This window comes from Mauremys reevesii, linkage group 1 (genome assembly GCF_016161935.1).
Source record: "Mauremys reevesii isolate NIE-2019 linkage group 1, ASM1616193v1, whole genome shotgun sequence".
Lineage (NCBI taxonomy): Eukaryota > Metazoa > Chordata > Testudines > Geoemydidae > Mauremys > Mauremys reevesii.
This window is the reverse complement of record NC_052623.1, coordinates 178411075-178428193: the sequence shown is the minus strand read 5'-3', so window position 1 is coordinate 178428193 and position 17119 is coordinate 178411075. Positions and strand designations below refer to the sequence as shown.

General features: G+C 40.6%; 1 long non-coding RNA gene across 1 annotated transcript; it reads right to left on the bottom strand.

The window, feature by feature from the left end:
- Window positions 1-406: 406 nt before the first annotated feature.
- LOC120398555 lies at window positions 407-1537 on the bottom strand. The gene is made up of 2 exons (XR_005594532.1): window positions 1444-1537; window positions 407-710 (listed from the first exon to the last, which is right to left on the bottom strand). It is a non-coding gene; the product is annotated as an uncharacterized LOC120398555 (long non-coding RNA).
- Window positions 1538-17119: the final 15582 nt, after the last annotated feature.

Below are 17119 nucleotides of genomic sequence, written 5' to 3'. Positions count from 1 at the left end.
TTTGCTGTTTTTTAACCTAAAGATGTTTCAATCAGACAGAACATTAGAAAAAGAAAAGGATTGCTTGCCAACGTGTAAGAATTATGTACCTATTTCATTTCAGCCCATGAGACTGTAGAAATACAAAATTGTTTTTCATGCTTTTTTCAATGGAACAGGTGAAAATAATGACCAGGTGAGAATTACTCTCCTGTTTCCATCTGGAAAACTTAGAATGTAGTTTAATTTAAGGAACTTACCAATATTACTTTTATTCTTTCCTTCCTTCCTTCCATATTGGCTATGCTTTCTATTATTATACAGTATTTTATAGAGCCTGGGTTTGAAGTTAAAGTAATAGCTTACTGATGCTCATATTTGAAATTAAGATATCAAATAAAATATAGGAACCAATGAACTTTTAAAAGTGTATTATTGCCTTTTAATATGGCATGAAGTGAGAAACATCTTCATTGTTTTTCAATGTTTCCATTAGATGCTCTGTGCAAGGACAGCCACATGTGGTGAGAAAGGGATGTTTGGTGTTCTCTGATCTTAACTTGAAGTATGTGCTGAACAGGGCCATCGAGGTCATTATACTAATGCATTTGGCCCAGTGAAGGAGTACGTCCCTAGGATGGTCTGCAGCTTCTCTCTGGATAACACAATGGGTAGGTTCTAATGCATCTCAGTAGATCACTCCTAGTGTGATGAGAGAGCCTGGAAGGGTCCTGTTCCAGAGATGATAGGGAACCATCAGGTAGAGACTTGTTCTCTGTAAAGTTTGATGATATGGTACAGCTACTCTGGTGTAAGCAAGTTAGGGACTTTTTTTAGGGGAAAAATACACACTGGTATAGACATATTTTTAGGTTTTGTCTACACTTCAAGCTGAGGGTGTGATTCTCAGCTCGAGGAGACATACCTGATCAAGCTAGTGTAGTAAAAACAGAATGTAGATGCAGCAGCATGAGTGCCAGGAGAGGCTAGTGGCCCCAAGTACATATCTATGGTTTCAGACGTGATTGTATTCTGGGCAGATAGCCCCACCCATTGCTTGTGCTGCTGTATCTACATCCTATTTTTAGCATGCTAGCTCAATCAAGCAAGGATGAAACCAGTTTAAATGCACCTGCATTAGGGGTTGCACTGGTATAACTAGATCAATTTGAAATAGCTCCCATTAAACCAGTGTAACTTTAATCTCTATGAAACAGTCATAAATGCCCGATATCCCTAAATACATCCCTTTGCTGGCATGGTCTAACTTTATCTATTACAAAATAATTAACCCATTTACTCATTACTCAATAGTTTTATTGACAAAAGAGTTGCAAAGACTTTTAAATACCTTCCATTCCCTTTTCTTCCCCCATCCCCATTTCTCCATCTTGTCTGTGAAACATGTTAGTCCTACTAAACCCCATTTTAAAGGCTCACATAGGATTTATGTGGTGAATTTACCTTGTGCTGACCATCTTCACTGGCTGAATCTCACTTTCCGTGCGTACCTGGTTCAATTAAGTATGGGACCGCCTTACACTGAGGAAACATACTGCCCTAGAATACTAAAAAAATATATAGTCTTGCTACCCGATCATCCTTTGTTTTTTAAACTGAGTCTGATATATATGCCTCATAACCAGAAAATCCATTATCCAGAGAGCCCTCTTAACAACCTGGAGTGTTATTGTCACAACTTCTGATTTTCTGCATAACTGAATAGTTATCACAGATAATTTTCTATATATTTCACATCTACTTGTATCTAAATACCTATGTTAGTACTTGCCTCTATTTGCCAGGGTACTATCTTTCTTTTGAAAATATGTGACCCAAAAGCTTTAACAAATTTCAGGAAGCTCAAATAGAGTTGGTACCCACACTAGCTGGGGCCTTGAAGGCATTTGGCTGCACACCAAGAAAAAATAATTCACTTCTGGTAAAAGGAGATCCACTGAGGTCACCATGGTTGAATTTGTACCATGTCATTACTTACATAAGCAGCAAATTGTGTGAAATAACATTAGACCATAAACAACAGTGCCTGTCTATATAAATAGCCACATCAACAGTAATGGCCAAAGAGCAAATCATACTCAGGGTACGTCTACACTACGGGACTATTCCGAATTTGCATAAACCGGTTTTGTAAAACAGATTGTATAAAATCGAGTGCGCGCGGCCACACTAAACACATTAAATCGGTGGTGTGCGTCCACGGTCCGAGGCTAGCATCGACTTCTGGAGCGTTGCACTGTGGGTAGCTATTCCGTAGCTATCCCATAGTTCCCGCAGCCTCCCCCGCCCCTTGGAATTTCCGGGTTGAGATCCCAGTGCCTGATGGGGCAAAAATCATTGTCGCGGGTGGTTCTGGGTAAATGTCGTCAGTCACTCCTTCCTCTGGGAAAGCAACGGCAGACAAGCATTTCGTGCCTTTTTTCCCTGGATTGCCCTGGCAGATGCCATAGCATGGCAATCATGGAGCCTGTTTTGCCTTTTGTGACTGTCACCGTATGTCTACTAGATGCCGCTGACAGAGGCGATTCAGCAGCGCTACACAGCAGCATGCTTTTGCTTTTGCATGACAGCAGAGATGGTTACCAGCCATACTGTACCATCTACCAATCCATAAATTGGTAAAAAGATGAGCATGGCTACCAGTCGTTTTGCACCATTTGCTGCTGTCATAAGTGCCCCTGGCTGCTCTTAGCCAGGGGCGCAAAAGCCAAAATTGGGAATGACTCCCTGAGTCAATCCCTCCTTTTTGGTATCTAAAAATAGAATCAGTCCTGCCTAGAATATGGGCAAGTATACTAGAGAACCACTGTATCATAGAACCAGAGAGCACAGCTGCTCTGTGTCAGATCCTGCAGAAATTATGAGCTGTATGCTATTCACAGGGGGTGCTCCTGCAACAACCCCACCTGTTGATTCCGTTCTTCCCCCAGCCTTCCTGGGCTACTGTAGCATTGTCCCCCCACTTGTGTGATGAAGTAATAAAGAATGCAGGAATAAGACACACTGACTTGTTAGTGAGAAATGAGTGGAAGGCAGCCTCCAGCTGCTATGATAGTCCAGACAGGACAGTAAGGAGTGTGGAGGAGAGGAGCCCAGCATCCCTCTGCTAGTCCAGGGCAATTGAATCTTTTTTACACATGAAGGGTGGGGGCTGACAGAGCTCAGCCCCCTGTTGCTATGACGACGATGGTTATCAGCCATACTGTACCATCTACCAGGAAAAATTAGGGCCAGGCACCCTTGATAGACCTCACCGATGCTAGTCTGCATGGTTACCAGTCCTTTTGCACTGCTCCATGTGCCAATAGGCTGATGACGAGGACGGATACCAGTCGTATTGCACCATCAGCCACCCATGGCGGGGGGGGAGCAAGGATGTTGGTGTTGAGTGCTGCAGCATCGGGTCTATCTGCAGCATTCAGTAAAGATAGGGTGACATGTTAAAGAGTCAAGAGAGGATTGTTTTCCCTTTCACTTCTGGGGTGGGTGGGGGGGTGCGTAAATTGCCGAGCTATGCCCTGACCCACCGCGGACACTGTGTTTGACCCTAGAAGCATTTGGAGCTCAGCCAAGAATGCAAATACTTTTCGGAGACTGCAGGAACTGTGGGATAGCTTGAGTCCTCCAGTCCATGAGCGTCCATTTGATTCTTTGGCTTTCCGATACGTTTGTCACGCGGCAGTGCGCTGAGCCCCTGCTATGGCGTCTGTCTGGAGATTTTTTAAAAATGATTTTGAATTTCGTCTTCTGTAATGGAGCGCTGATAGAACAGATTTGCCTGCCCTTACAGCGATCACATCCGCACGGTCCATGTGGGAGCTCTTTCTTTATTTTGATTTTTAAATGCATCGCCACACGTGCTGATCTGAGCTCCACGCTAGGCAAACAGGAAATATTCAAAAGTTCGCGGGGCTTTTCCTGTCTACCTGGCCACTGCATCTGAGTTCAGATTGCTGTCCAGAGCGGTCAGTGGTGCACTGTGGGATACCACCCGGAGGCCAGTACCGTTGTTCTGCGGCCACACTAACCCTAATCCGATATGGTAATTCCGATACTAGCGCTACTCCTCTCGTTAGGGAGGATGCAGGCTCAGTTTAAAGAGCCCTTTATACCGATATAAAGGGCCTCTCAGTGTGGACGGGTGTGGCGTTAAATCGGTTTTACGCTCCTAAAACCGGTTTAAACGCCTAGTGTAGACCAGGCCTCACTTTGATGTTACAACTATCCTCACTGAAGGCCTGGGAGGTGTAGAAAAATGAAAATTAATAAAATATGTCAATCAATATTTTCTCAACTTCAGAAAAGTTCAGTTCAGATTCAGATTCAAGTTTAGCTTCAAGATTTTGCATGTAAGTGAGAGAGAGGGAGAGAGGGCGTGCATACATTTTGAATAATATTAGCTGGTCAAAAGATTTCAACAGATGAGTTTTCTGTTGGAAAATGCTATTTCATCAAAATTGAAACCTTTCAAAGGAACGTGTCCATTTTGATGGAAAATTTTTGAAATGATCCTCAAACCAAAACAGAGAATTTTTTTCCAACTCTTTTGTTTTATTTTGACTTTTTAAAATAGAAAATAATTATTTTATTACATTAATATATGTTTAATCTTTCATATATTTTGATGTTATCAAGATTTTTCATTTTGATAAAGTTGTTTTGATAATTCTGAAAATAAATAATTTGGAATTTCTGTTCCACCTGCAATTCTGAAATTTCTACTTTTTGTCCTGATTCCAGAAGAAAGGAAATGATTGACGTGTCAGAAATTCCCTTAGGATGGAAATTTCATTTTCTGACCAACTCTAAATAATATTCCTTATGAATTTAGACATATTTTTCACAAACCAATCTTGATTCTGCAAATATCAGTTATTTCTAAGTATTCTAAAAACAAGCTTCAAAAATTAATTTTCAGCCATTAGATTTTTCATAAAGGCCTTGGTTCTACTATTTATTATGTGTGTTCTATGAATGATCACCAGTATCATATCTACTTCTTCACAACTCAGATTATTCCTACTTCCTATTTTCCTTCAGGTAAGAATTTTCAAACATTTTTACTACAATTTTTCATAAGAATAGGGGAGGAAGGAGGATCTCGTGGACAACGCACTGGACTGAGATTCAGGAGTGCTTTACGGTAAGTTTTGCACCAATTTAACTAAACCAGTAGAAAACCCACTGAGTATAGACAAGCCCTCAGGCTATCTGGATTAAGTCACAGTTCCACCACAGACTTCATTGGTGACCTGGGCAAATCACTCAGTATGAGATTCTAAGCCCCTTATTTGTGCTGAATAGTCCCTAACTCCAAGAATAGTTTCATTGAAGTTAGTGGGACTACTTGTGGAGGAAGGTGTTATCCTAGATAAGTAAAAGTCTGAAGCTGACCCTTAATCTCTCTCTGACTGAGTTTCTCAATTATAAAATGTGAATAGTAATATTTCCTTGCTCCCTGTCTTGCCTAGTTAGGGGGAGATTTCAAAGACCATTTAGTGGAAGAATGGCCAAGCAGTTAGGGACCTAGCCTGGGATCTTGGAGATACAGGTTCAATTTCTTGCTCTGCCACAAACTTCCTTATGAAATCATTTACTCTTTCTGTGCTTCAATTCTGTTTCCTGACCTCAGAGGAGTGTTGTGAGGATGACTATATTAAAAAAAAAATTGTGAGGTGCTGCTACACTATGGTAATGGGGGGTATCTTAGATAGATAAAGGCACAAACAGCAGTTAGGCGCCTCACTGCCATTCATGTCTTTGAAAATCTCTCCCTTAACTTCCAAGCTCTTTGCAGCAGGGACTGTTTCTCACGGTGTGTTTGAACAGTGCCCAGCACAATGGGGTCTCAGTTGGTGCTACTACTGGTACTAGCTTTTGGGATTCATGGAACATTTTCACTAATACTCAGTGGCTGTTCACACACCATCACCTATAGATTACTCTGACAGTCATAGTGAATTCAACTCAGTGCTTTTAGCTCATAGACTTTAAGGTCAGAAGGGACCATTATGATCATCTAGTCTGACCTCCTGCACAATGCAGGCCACAGAATCTCACCCACCCACTCCTGTAACAAACCTCTAACCCATGTCTGAGTTACTGAAGTCCTCAAATTGTGGTTTAAAGACCTCAAAGTGCAGAGAATCCTCCAGTAAGTGACCCGTGCCCCACGCTACAGAGGAAGGCGAGAAAATATTTACAATCTTTTACTTTTACTTTCTTTTTTTTTTACACTCCTTGACCCGTTCTGCTCTTTGTTGTGGTTGTATGAAGGACAAAGACAGCAAAAAAAAAGCAAACAACTCAACCTCTGCTCATTTGCAGTTAAAACATATTCCCCAAGCTGTTCTAAGCAGACAGTGCTACTACATCTTGCTCTGCAACATCTAACTGTTTTTTAATTCATTTACCATAACTCACTGCCATTACACAGTAGATAGCATTTTTAACACATGGGTTCAGTTTAATTATCATTTATTTAGCTTTTTGAAGTTGTAAAGTACGAGACAACTTTGTAGAAATGATCAATAATAATCCTTGGTGATCGCTATCAATGTGCTCTCATTCCTTTTTTTGGTGCATGTGGAAACTTACACTTTCCAAAGGCATGCCAGTTAACTTCCACTGATGGTGGCCAGCACAGAAGAATATACACCTGTGATGCTACATGGCAGTATGTTCTTATGGGCTGCCCTATGCCATTCCCTTAAGATATTAGGGGCTCATTGATCCTTTGAGCTCTCACATCACAGAACTTACATTTGTAAAAAAAACTTGAGTCACCTTCAGCTGTATTAGAAATGTTACTGGGTTCTGTTTCTGATTTAGAAAGGTGTATTTCTTACCAGCTAACTTCTTTCCTTGAAATAGCATTTTTCCCTCAAGCCCCAGTCCTCACAAGTGAGTTGTCTTCCTCTGTTAGGATACCAGATGCAGTCAATAGTTTTCAAGCTGAGACAGAATCAGAAAGGTTAAAACACAAATTGAGTTACACATAGCAAGGGACATAAAAATGATAAAAAGAGCTTCTATAAATACATTAGGAACAAGAGAAAGATGAAGAAAAGTGTAGATCTACTACTTTTCAGAGCCAGAGAGTGTAGAATGGATGACATCAAGGAGTCTGAGGTGTTTAATGCCTATTTTGCTTCAGCCTACATTAAACAGGTTAATGGTGACCAGATACTCAACACAATTAGTATTAACAACAAGGGGGAAGAAACACAAGCCAAAATAGGGAAAGAGCATGTTAAATAATGTTTAGATAAGTTAGATGTATTCAAGTTGGCAGGGCCTGATGAGATCTACCCATTGGTACACTTAAGGAAGTAGCAGAAGCAGTCAGAATGGTTAGCAATTATCTTTGAGAATTCATGGAAGATGAGTGAGGTTGCAGAGAACTGGAGAAGGACAAACATAGTACCTAGATTAAGAGGGGGAACATAGGGGATGTAGGTATTTTTAGATCAGTCAGACTAACTTCTATACCTGGAAAGATGCTGGAACAAATTACTAAACAAGCAATTTGTAAGCACCTATAGAATAATAGGATAATAAATCAGTAGCTGATATGGATTTGTCAAGAACAAATCATGCCAAATCTACTTAATTTCCTTCTTTGATAGGGTTACTTGCCTAGTGGATGAGGTAAAGCTTAGAGGTGACATATCTTGAATTTAATAAGGCTTTTGACAGCCTTAAACTAAGGGAATGTCACCTAGATGAAATTATGATAAAGTGGGTGCATAACTGGTTGAAAGACTACACTCAAAGACAGGTTTCAAAGTGGTAGCTGTGTTAGTCTGTATTAGCAAAAACAACAAGGAGTCCTTGTAGCACCTTAAAGACTAACAGATTTATTTGGGCATAAGCTTTCGTGGGCTAAAACCCACTTCATCAGATGCATGGAGTGGAACATACAGTAGGCAGGTATAAATACACAGCATATGAAAAGATGGGAGTTGCCTTACCAAGTGAGGGGTCAGTGCTAACGAAACAATTCAATTAAGGTGGAAGTGGGCTATTCTCAACAGTTGACAAAAAGGGGTAGAAATCACTTTTGTAGTGCTAATGAGGCCAATGTAAACAAAGTGACCCATTTCAAACAGTTGACAAGAAGGTGTGAGTATCAGCAGGGAGAAATTAGTTTTTGTAGTGATCTATCCACTCCCAGTCTTTATTGAGGCCTAATTTGATGGTGTCCAGTTTGTAAATTAATTCCAGTTCTGAAGTTTCTCATTGGAATCTCTTTTTGAAGTTTTTTTATTGAAGAATGGCCACTTTTAAGTCTGTTATTGAGTGTCCAGGGAGATTGAAGTGTTCTCCTACTGGTTTTTGAATGTTATAATTCCTGATGTCAGATTTGTGTCCATTTATTCTTTTGCATAGAGACTGTCTGGTTTGGCCTATGTACATGGCAGAGGGGCATTGCTGGCACATGATGGCATATATCACATTGGTAGATGTGCAGGTGAACAAGCCCCTGATGGTGTGGCTGATGTGGTGAGGTCCTATGATGGTGTCCTTTGAATAGATATGCAGATAGAGTTGGCACCAGGGTTTGTTGCAGGGTTTGGTTTCTGGGTTAGTGTTTTTGTTGTGTGGTGTGTAGTTGCTGGTGAGTATTTGCTTCAGGTTCAAGGGTTGTCTGTAAGTGAGGACTGGCCTGTCTCCCAAGGTCTGTGAGAGTGAGGGATCATCCTTCAGGATAGGTTGTAGATCTTTGATGATGTGCTGGAGAGGTTTTAGTTGGGGGCTGTAGGTGATGGCTAGTGGGGTTCTGTTTTCTTTGTTGGGTCGCTATCAGTGGTTTGCTCTCAAACTGGTGGATGTATCTAGTGGGAACCCACAGGAGTCAGTCCTCAGTCCAGTACTTATCAATATTTTTGTAAATGACTTGGATAAAGGACTGGAAAATATGCTTATAAAATTTGCAGAAGACACCAAACTGGGAGACAGCGGAACTGGGAGACACCAAACACAGTGGAAGACAGGATTAGAATTCAACAAGATTAAATTCAATAGAGACAAGTGCAAAGTAATACACTTAAGGAAGAAAAATAAGCAAATGCACAACTACAAAATGGGGGATAACTGGCTAGGCAGTACTACCACTGTAAAGGATCTGGGGATTATAATGGATCTCAAATTGAATATGAGTCAACACCACAATGTAGTTCTGAAAAAAGGCTAATACTATTTTTTGGTGTATTAACAGGTATGTTGTATGTAAGAGATGGGATGTAACTATGGTGATTTACTCCCCACAGATGAGGTCTGAGATGGAGTATTGTGTCCAGTCCAAGGCACCACACTTCAGGAAGGATGTGGACAAACTAGAGAGAGTCCAGAGAAAAGCAACAAAAATGATGAAAGGTTTAGAAAACATGACTTATGAGGAATGGTTAAAAAATGGGCATGTTTAGTCTTCAGAAAAGATGACTGAGAGGAGGACCTGATAATAGCCTTCACAGGGTAGCTGGCTTCAGTAAATGAAATTAGTCCAGCTCCCCTTTGCCAAAGCAGGTGCTCCCATTTGGCAGGTTAATAGGGGGAGGGGAGGAGACAGCACCAGGGGCTACAAAGCATCAGGGTCAGACCTGGTGATAGGGTGAGAGTCCCCGTAAGTCAGAGCAGACTGGTTCAGTCAGGAACAGCAGGTGAAGAGACTGGAGAAGTCCCAGAAGGAAGCCAAAAGTGGTTCCTGGGAGAAGGCTGAAGGCAGGAAAGCAGCAAGAGAAGTTTGTTAACTATGGTCTAGAGAGCCAGGGCTGAAGGCAGGAGGAGCAACAGAGGGAGTTCTTTGCTGGCTGTAACCTGGAAAGCTGGAGCCATGGACTAGAGAGGGCTGAAGCCAAGGGAGCAGAGTTCCAGCCTATGAAATTTTGAGCATGTGCAAAATCTTGGGGGTGGGGGAGGGGACTAACGGGTGTCAATAGTGCAGACTTGTCACAGAGCTAAAATTATAGTAGCTCAAATATGATGGGTACCATATGTGGATTTTTTGAGAGAACACAAATTGTATTTGATATTCCTTATATTTCACTGGGTGTTAAACCATGAAATACAATTATATTTCTTCAGACCTGAGAGAGCTTCCCCACCTCCTCCACCCTCCAAAAATAGAATTGAATTTAAAATGAGCATTTCCCCCCAAAAAAGTAATTGAATTAATGTTTATTCTGTAATCATTAAAAGGAGGTCAAACAAAAGTCATAAATCTATCTTGCTTTAAATAACATCACCGTAGATACATCAGAACCATATAAAATTGTGTTCTGTTTTTAATAACCGGATCAAAGTCATTAAGCGTCATTATTTTATTATAATTATATTCAGAGCCTACCCCACCTAATAGTTAAGTGAAATATGTAAACCAATTTTTAAAGGAAATAATTTATTTTTATTCTTTAATAGAGGGGTCAAAGATCCTTGTCAATATTAATTGGCATATTTGATTCACCCTGTATTACCCTTAGAGATTTTGGCTAAGTAATTGGTCCAACAGCATTCAGAGAAGTTCAGAAATTTTTTTAGACTCTTATGATTGCTAAAGCAGCAGCAATGTGCCCATGATTGTATCAGTACCAAACATTATGTTAAAACAATATTAAAGATTTCATTTTAAATGACAAATACAAAGAAAGTCAGAGTTAAAGTTGAAACAAATTTCTTTTCCTGCCATTTCTCTCAGATGCAGTACAATGCAACACTTAGCTAAAATGGGATAAGTTAAAGACGAGGCTTACTCCTGAAGTCCTCCCTCAGACGAAACTCTCATTGAAATCAGTCACTTTTTTTCATAGTTGAGAGTAGGATTGTCACTGATCATTGGGGGTTAATGTAGGGGAGTAAGAAAGCTTGAGTCCCTCTCCACTCACCAATGCCATATACATGGATTGCTTCTCCAGACACACGTGTGGAGAGGAGATCAGGCTCCGAGGTCATTACTCCCTGTGCAATGGAGTGCTCAAGGACTTGCTCTGCCCCTCTAAGGTGCCAGTCAGTAGATCTGAGCTGCCATAAAGGGTGAGGTAGCCTGCACCCAGGAAAGGACTATAGTAACTTATTTCACTCACAGAGTTAGGGGCAGCCAACTCTGAGTCACAAATGCTTCTCAGGACTGCTCCTGGGGCAGCATAGCGACATGCCACTTCTTAGGCAGGGCTAGATGTAGGGTCTCAATCTAGCCCTGAGATTAGACCTGTGGGCCCAATTACTAATTTTTCAAAAGAGCTCAGCTCCCATTTAGGCACCTAAACAAGGGCTAGATTTTCAAGAGTGCTCAGCTTCCAACAGATCCCATTGGGAAAGAAACTCCTGTCACTTACGTAAATACTGAAATGGGAACTGCTAAATGCTGAGTGTTGTTGGAGATTTGGTCTGTCCTGTTTTGTATTTTTGTGTTAACACAGAATTTCACTTTAGTGGGTGTTAGAGGAACAGAAAAACATAAAGGCCTGGCTCATTTGCCCAATCTGAATGAGTTGCTGCTTCAGTTGGGGGTGAAGCTTGATTGTAAGGGAGGACATTGGGCTCTATTGTAACACAAATGATAAATAATAATACAGCAAGTGAATCATCAGAGCTTATGATCAAGACTTTTCTTTTGTCCCACACTGAGTATAGATAAGGGACCTCACTTGGATATCTCCCCCCTTCCCTCCTAGTCTGAATCATCCTGGCCTACTGTGTATGTTTGTGAAATATATCTAATTATGGAGCTCTTGAGTTTTTTAACACAATTGTATGTCATGATATGACGTGAATGATATTGTGTCATTATATAAAATCATCCAGGCAGATTTTTTAATAGACTGGCTATGTCAGTGAGTCTCTCTAGATAAATGATTATTTAATTACAGTAAATAGATTAACTTCAAAAAGGTTATTAGGAATAAACAGAGAGACTATAGGGAATGGAAAAAGGAATTGATCAGCAAAGAAAGCTAGATTGTGGAGGTTAGAAAATGTAGGAATAACGTGAAAATTGCTAAAAGCCAAGCTGAATTAGCTCTTGCCAAGGAAAATAAAATTAATAAGTGGATTTTTATTTATATAAGTAAAAAGAAAATAAGGAAGAATGAGGTTAGGCTACCATGCAATGTGTTGGGAAGGAGATTAAAAATAACCCTGCTAAAAACCTAAAATGCCTCAGTTTTCAATAACAATGCTAATATGGAACATATACATGAAGGCAGGATGGCTGATAGAAATGAATGTCTAGAAATGGAAATGATCACAACTGAGGTGAAAGAAAAAATTAGAGTTTAATGTGCTCAAATCAGGGTAACCAGATAATTTCCATCCCAAAATACTGAAAGAACTGGCACATGAGATTGCTAGTCCGGTAGCAAAGATTTTTAATAAATCTGTTGATAATACAAAGTTGGGAAGCATCATAAATACAGAGGAAGATCAGAATATTACACAGGAAGATCTGGCTGACCTTGAGAACTGGAGTGACAGAAATGGGATGAAATTCAATAGTACACAATGCAATGTCATGCATTTAAAGACAAATCATAAGAATTTCTGCTAGAAGTTGGGGGCTTATACAGTAGTTGAAAGCAACAGAGGAGGAGAGAGACCTGGGTGTATGGGTCGATAACAGGATGATAATGCATCACCAATGTGATGCAGCTGTGAAGGAGGCAAATGAAATCCTAGGATGTATGAGGCAAGGCATATCCAGTAGAGATAGAGAAGTATTAATGCTATTGTACTGGTGCTATTAAGGCACTGGTAAGACCTTATTTGGAATACTGTGTACAGTTTTGGTCACCCGTGTTCAAGAAAGAAGAATTCAAAATGAAAGAGGTGTGGAGAAGAGCTATGAGGATGATATGGGGAATGGAGGACCCACCTTATGATAGGAGACTGGAAAAGCTTAGCTTGTTTAGCTTAGCAAAAGAAGGCTGAGAGGGGATATGATTGCTCTCTAGACATACATTAGGGCAGTAAATACCAGGGAGCGTGAAGAGCTATTTAAGCTCAAGGACAATGCTTGCACAAGAACAAGTGGTTATAAACTAGCCAAGACTAAATTCAGGATGAACATTAGAAGGTTTCTAACCATCTGAGGAGTGAGGTTCTGGAACAGCCTCTTAACAGGAAATATTGGGGAGGGGAACAAACAATTAGAGCTGGACAAATTTATGCGTGCAACTATATGACAAGGTTGCTTGTGATGGTATGGGCAGGGCTCAAATAGCCTTGGGGCTCACTTCTGGTTTATGTTCCTAAAGCTCATGCTTCAGGGTTTCAGTCAGTCACATGCAAACATGAGGAAGGGATTCCTCACCCCACCCCAAATGTATTCTGTCAGGGTTTTTTATGTCCTTCCCCTGGTGCTTTTGAGATAGGGTAACCAGATAGAAAGTGTGAAAAATAGGGACAGGGGGTGGGGGGTAATTAGTGCCTACATAAGAAAAAGCCCCAAATAAATATCGGGACAGTCTCTATAAAATTGGGACATCTAGTCACCCTATTCTGAGATGGCCACAGCTGGAGATGGGACATTGTGTGGGATGGGCCAGGGCTCTGAGGTGGCACTGAACAGTCTCTCTCTGAGGTGCTTGGCTGACTGGTTCTTGCTCACATGCTCAAGTCTCACTCAGGAGTTCCCAAATTTTGCCTTAATGACCCATTTTGAGCCAGTTTTCTGTGATTCTAATCAACAACAAAGCAACATAGCGACCAAGGAATCCAAGGAAATTGCACATTAATTATGTTATTTAATACTCTAAAATGTGACACTTGGGCTTGCATGTTGTGACACAGCTTGTAAAAGACTGGAAGCATGGTAGAAATTACACATCTAATCTCCAGTATATCAATGACATTCGATGATGCAACTGCACTGAATCCATCTTCACTCAAATGCTCGCGAATGGCACCATCAATTTCAAGGCATATGTTGAGAGTGCAGGATGTTCATTCTTGAACATCAACCAGAACTTGGGAGAGAAAGTTGGGCATATGTTCCTTGCAAGAATTGATAGTAGGAAATTTCAATGAGCTGTTTGATTTTAGCTTCTGGCAAATCCATGGTATCAAGTTTGCACTGACAGGGGTTTCGCACCCAATCATACTTTGTCATGCCCAAGTTGGGGGAAAAAGGATGCACACTGTTTCTCCATCTGGTTGAGACGCTCAGCCATCACCTGTGTGGGAGGCTGAATAATTTAATTGTCAGCCAGGAACCTGCAAACCTGTGGGAAAGATACATAGATTATTCTTCAAGAAAATTTTCTTCATAAATCCTGTGATTAGATCGCTCAGCTGAAAGATGTGGGTGTTCGTTCCTTGCAGATCTGTATTCAATTCATTCAGTTTTCCAAATATTTCTGTGACATAGGCAAAAAGGCACATTTTCCTTTGGCCACACACAAAAATCAATGAATTCACTCTTTTTGCAGTCCATTGCATAGGCACAGAGCTTGTCTCTCAGTTCAAAAAAATCATCCCAGTGCTTTTCCTCTCAAGAGCCAATGATCTTCAGTGTGCAACAACTCCACATCATGATAAGCGCCTATGTTTTCACACAGTTTTGAAAACAAACTTGCGCAAAGAGGCTGAGTCTGGATTTAGTTCACAATAGATTTGACCTATTGCAAAATTTCTCCTAGCTGTGGATTCAGAGCTTTAGATGCCAATTGTTCCCCGTGAATCATGCAGAGAGTCCACACAGCAGATGGAGCCCTTCTCTTACCAATGTATGCAGACTTGCTTTGTGGAGTTCCCTAGACAGAGCTCCATGTGTGCAAAAGCCCCCCATGTGATCACACAGCATATTCTTGTTTTGCATGACAGTCCATGCTGTCTTGTGTCTGAGAAGAGAGAGAAAGAACAAAATGTCCTTGAGCATTGCACTGTCCCATGTGTATGTCACAAAAGCCAGGAAATGTGCATCATAACCCTCAGTGTTTCCATCAACTTGAAGAGCAAAAGCATCCATGTTTTTTAGATGCTTCACCTGTGTGTTTTCCTGATCTGTTGCTATCACCTCAATCCTTCACTTCACTGTGTTTCCAGAGAGTGGTATGGCTTTGTTTGTTTGCCTCAGTTTCCCCACAAATTATCTTCATCATATTGATTGTAGCTGGCAAAATAAGAATCTCTCTCCAATTGTGTGAGGCTTCTTGGCCAGTGTGATGTGGTAACTTACCTCAAATGATGCCTTTTGAGCACGGTCAGAGATACCATGTAGACCTGAAAGTTCTTCTTTCTGGCACTACAAAAATGACCTTAGTTTTCCTATGTGTTCCTTGTGAAGGGTTTTTAAGTGTCATGTAAGTTTATTAGGCTTCATGCTTTTGCTAGATAACACCTTGTGAGCCAGCAGGTATTTTGGGCTCTCTCTGTTCTTGACAAAAATACTGGTAAAACCATACTCAAAGCCTCATCATATTTGAGAATATGTTTCTTGCACTCATTTTTCATTCATAACTGCATCACTAATGTCACTGATGAAGGTTGAAGGAGAAACTCTGCATAAAAATGAGTGCATTGTGCCTCTTATCACAAATCAGAAAGGGGAATTCACTATTAAACAAGCGAGACCAAGACTTTGAAAGGCCCTGTGTGGAAATACAATGATTTTTTATCAAGTACCAACAGGATACTCAGGCTGGCATAAAATTTAAGGCTGTTGTTGATAAGGCTGATGCCCACAGATAAGGATCTCCTGGATTCAAGTCTCTCAGCTGGATGCTTGCACAGCCCAATGGTGCAAAATGGCAAAATGACATCCACACAGCCACCTCTGCACCGCCAACATGTCTAGAACTGTTCTCATAAATGCTGTGCCAGCAGGCCACCATTTTACACAATGGTGGCCTCTGTACAGCATGACCTCTCATGCACTGTACGAAGTTATACAGTGTGTGGAGGACACCATTTTGTAGATCAAAATGGCAGCCTCCTGATGCAATGTTTGTTGTGCAGGTCCAGACACATACAGGGCAGATGCTGTTGTCTCAAGGGCTGAATCAGGCCTATTGATGCTGCAACCCTAGTGGGGGTCACAACCCACCGATTGGGAATGTTGATCCGATTGCCTTATATTGGATTGGGAAGAAATTTTCCCCAGGTCATATTGGCTTGGGTTGCTTTTTTTGCCTTCTGCTGCAGTGCATGGGTGCAGATCATATGCCAGGATTATCTTGGTATATCTCATTTAATCATTTCCATGCCAGTACAGGGGCCTCGCTCACTGATGCACCTGAATCCATCTTGTTCTCTACTTCAAGCATATAATTGTCTAGTCTCATGTGGATTGTAATACTTTGGTCTCATTTTGGTTCTTGGGTTTAGCATTCAGGTGCTGGTGGCCTGTGATATATAGCAGCTCAGACTAGATGGTCACTTCTGGCCTTGAACTCTATGATTTCAGATGACCGAGACAAAATGTAAGGCAGGATGAATAATTAGGAAAAAGTATACTTTTTAGTGAGGTTAAAAAAAAATTTCATACCCTCAAAATGAAATGGTGTTCCTTCTCTTATTGACCCTTTGCATTTTATGCATGAAAATCTGTCTTCTTGACTGATTACCACTAACCAATGCAATCCTTCCTTCTTATCAATAATGACTGGCATCAGGCCTCTTTAGTTTATCCTGGATTACTTTCAGTTGATCAGCAGTAGTATTTCTTAGAATGATTTATTACTGTTCTGGCTAGTTTTTCCTCAAATTCTTCCTTTTTATTTAGCTGGACCAGTTGTTTCCTACTCATCCTAATACCTCCTCCTTTTTTTTAAAACCGTATTTATTTGGCAATTTTAGCAAATTGACAAATCTTAGCCATGGAAGTATCAGAGATAATTCAATAATCATTACAACAGTGAGCTTTTGTTTAGGGAAATATTATACAGCAATATAATAATCAGATCTCTCCAATTCTTGTTAACCTAAGGTAGTTTTTTTTAATTTGGCCTTAGTTTACCCATATGTTGTCCATTCAGGACATTGGATAGGAATCAAACTTAGACCTGGCATTAACCTTTTTGAAATCAATGCACAATTTCCATTCTAGGAACACATTTTGAAATCAAGACAATAATTGAAATGCCAATTTCCCACAGGACAGCAATTCATCTTTTAACTGACTAGC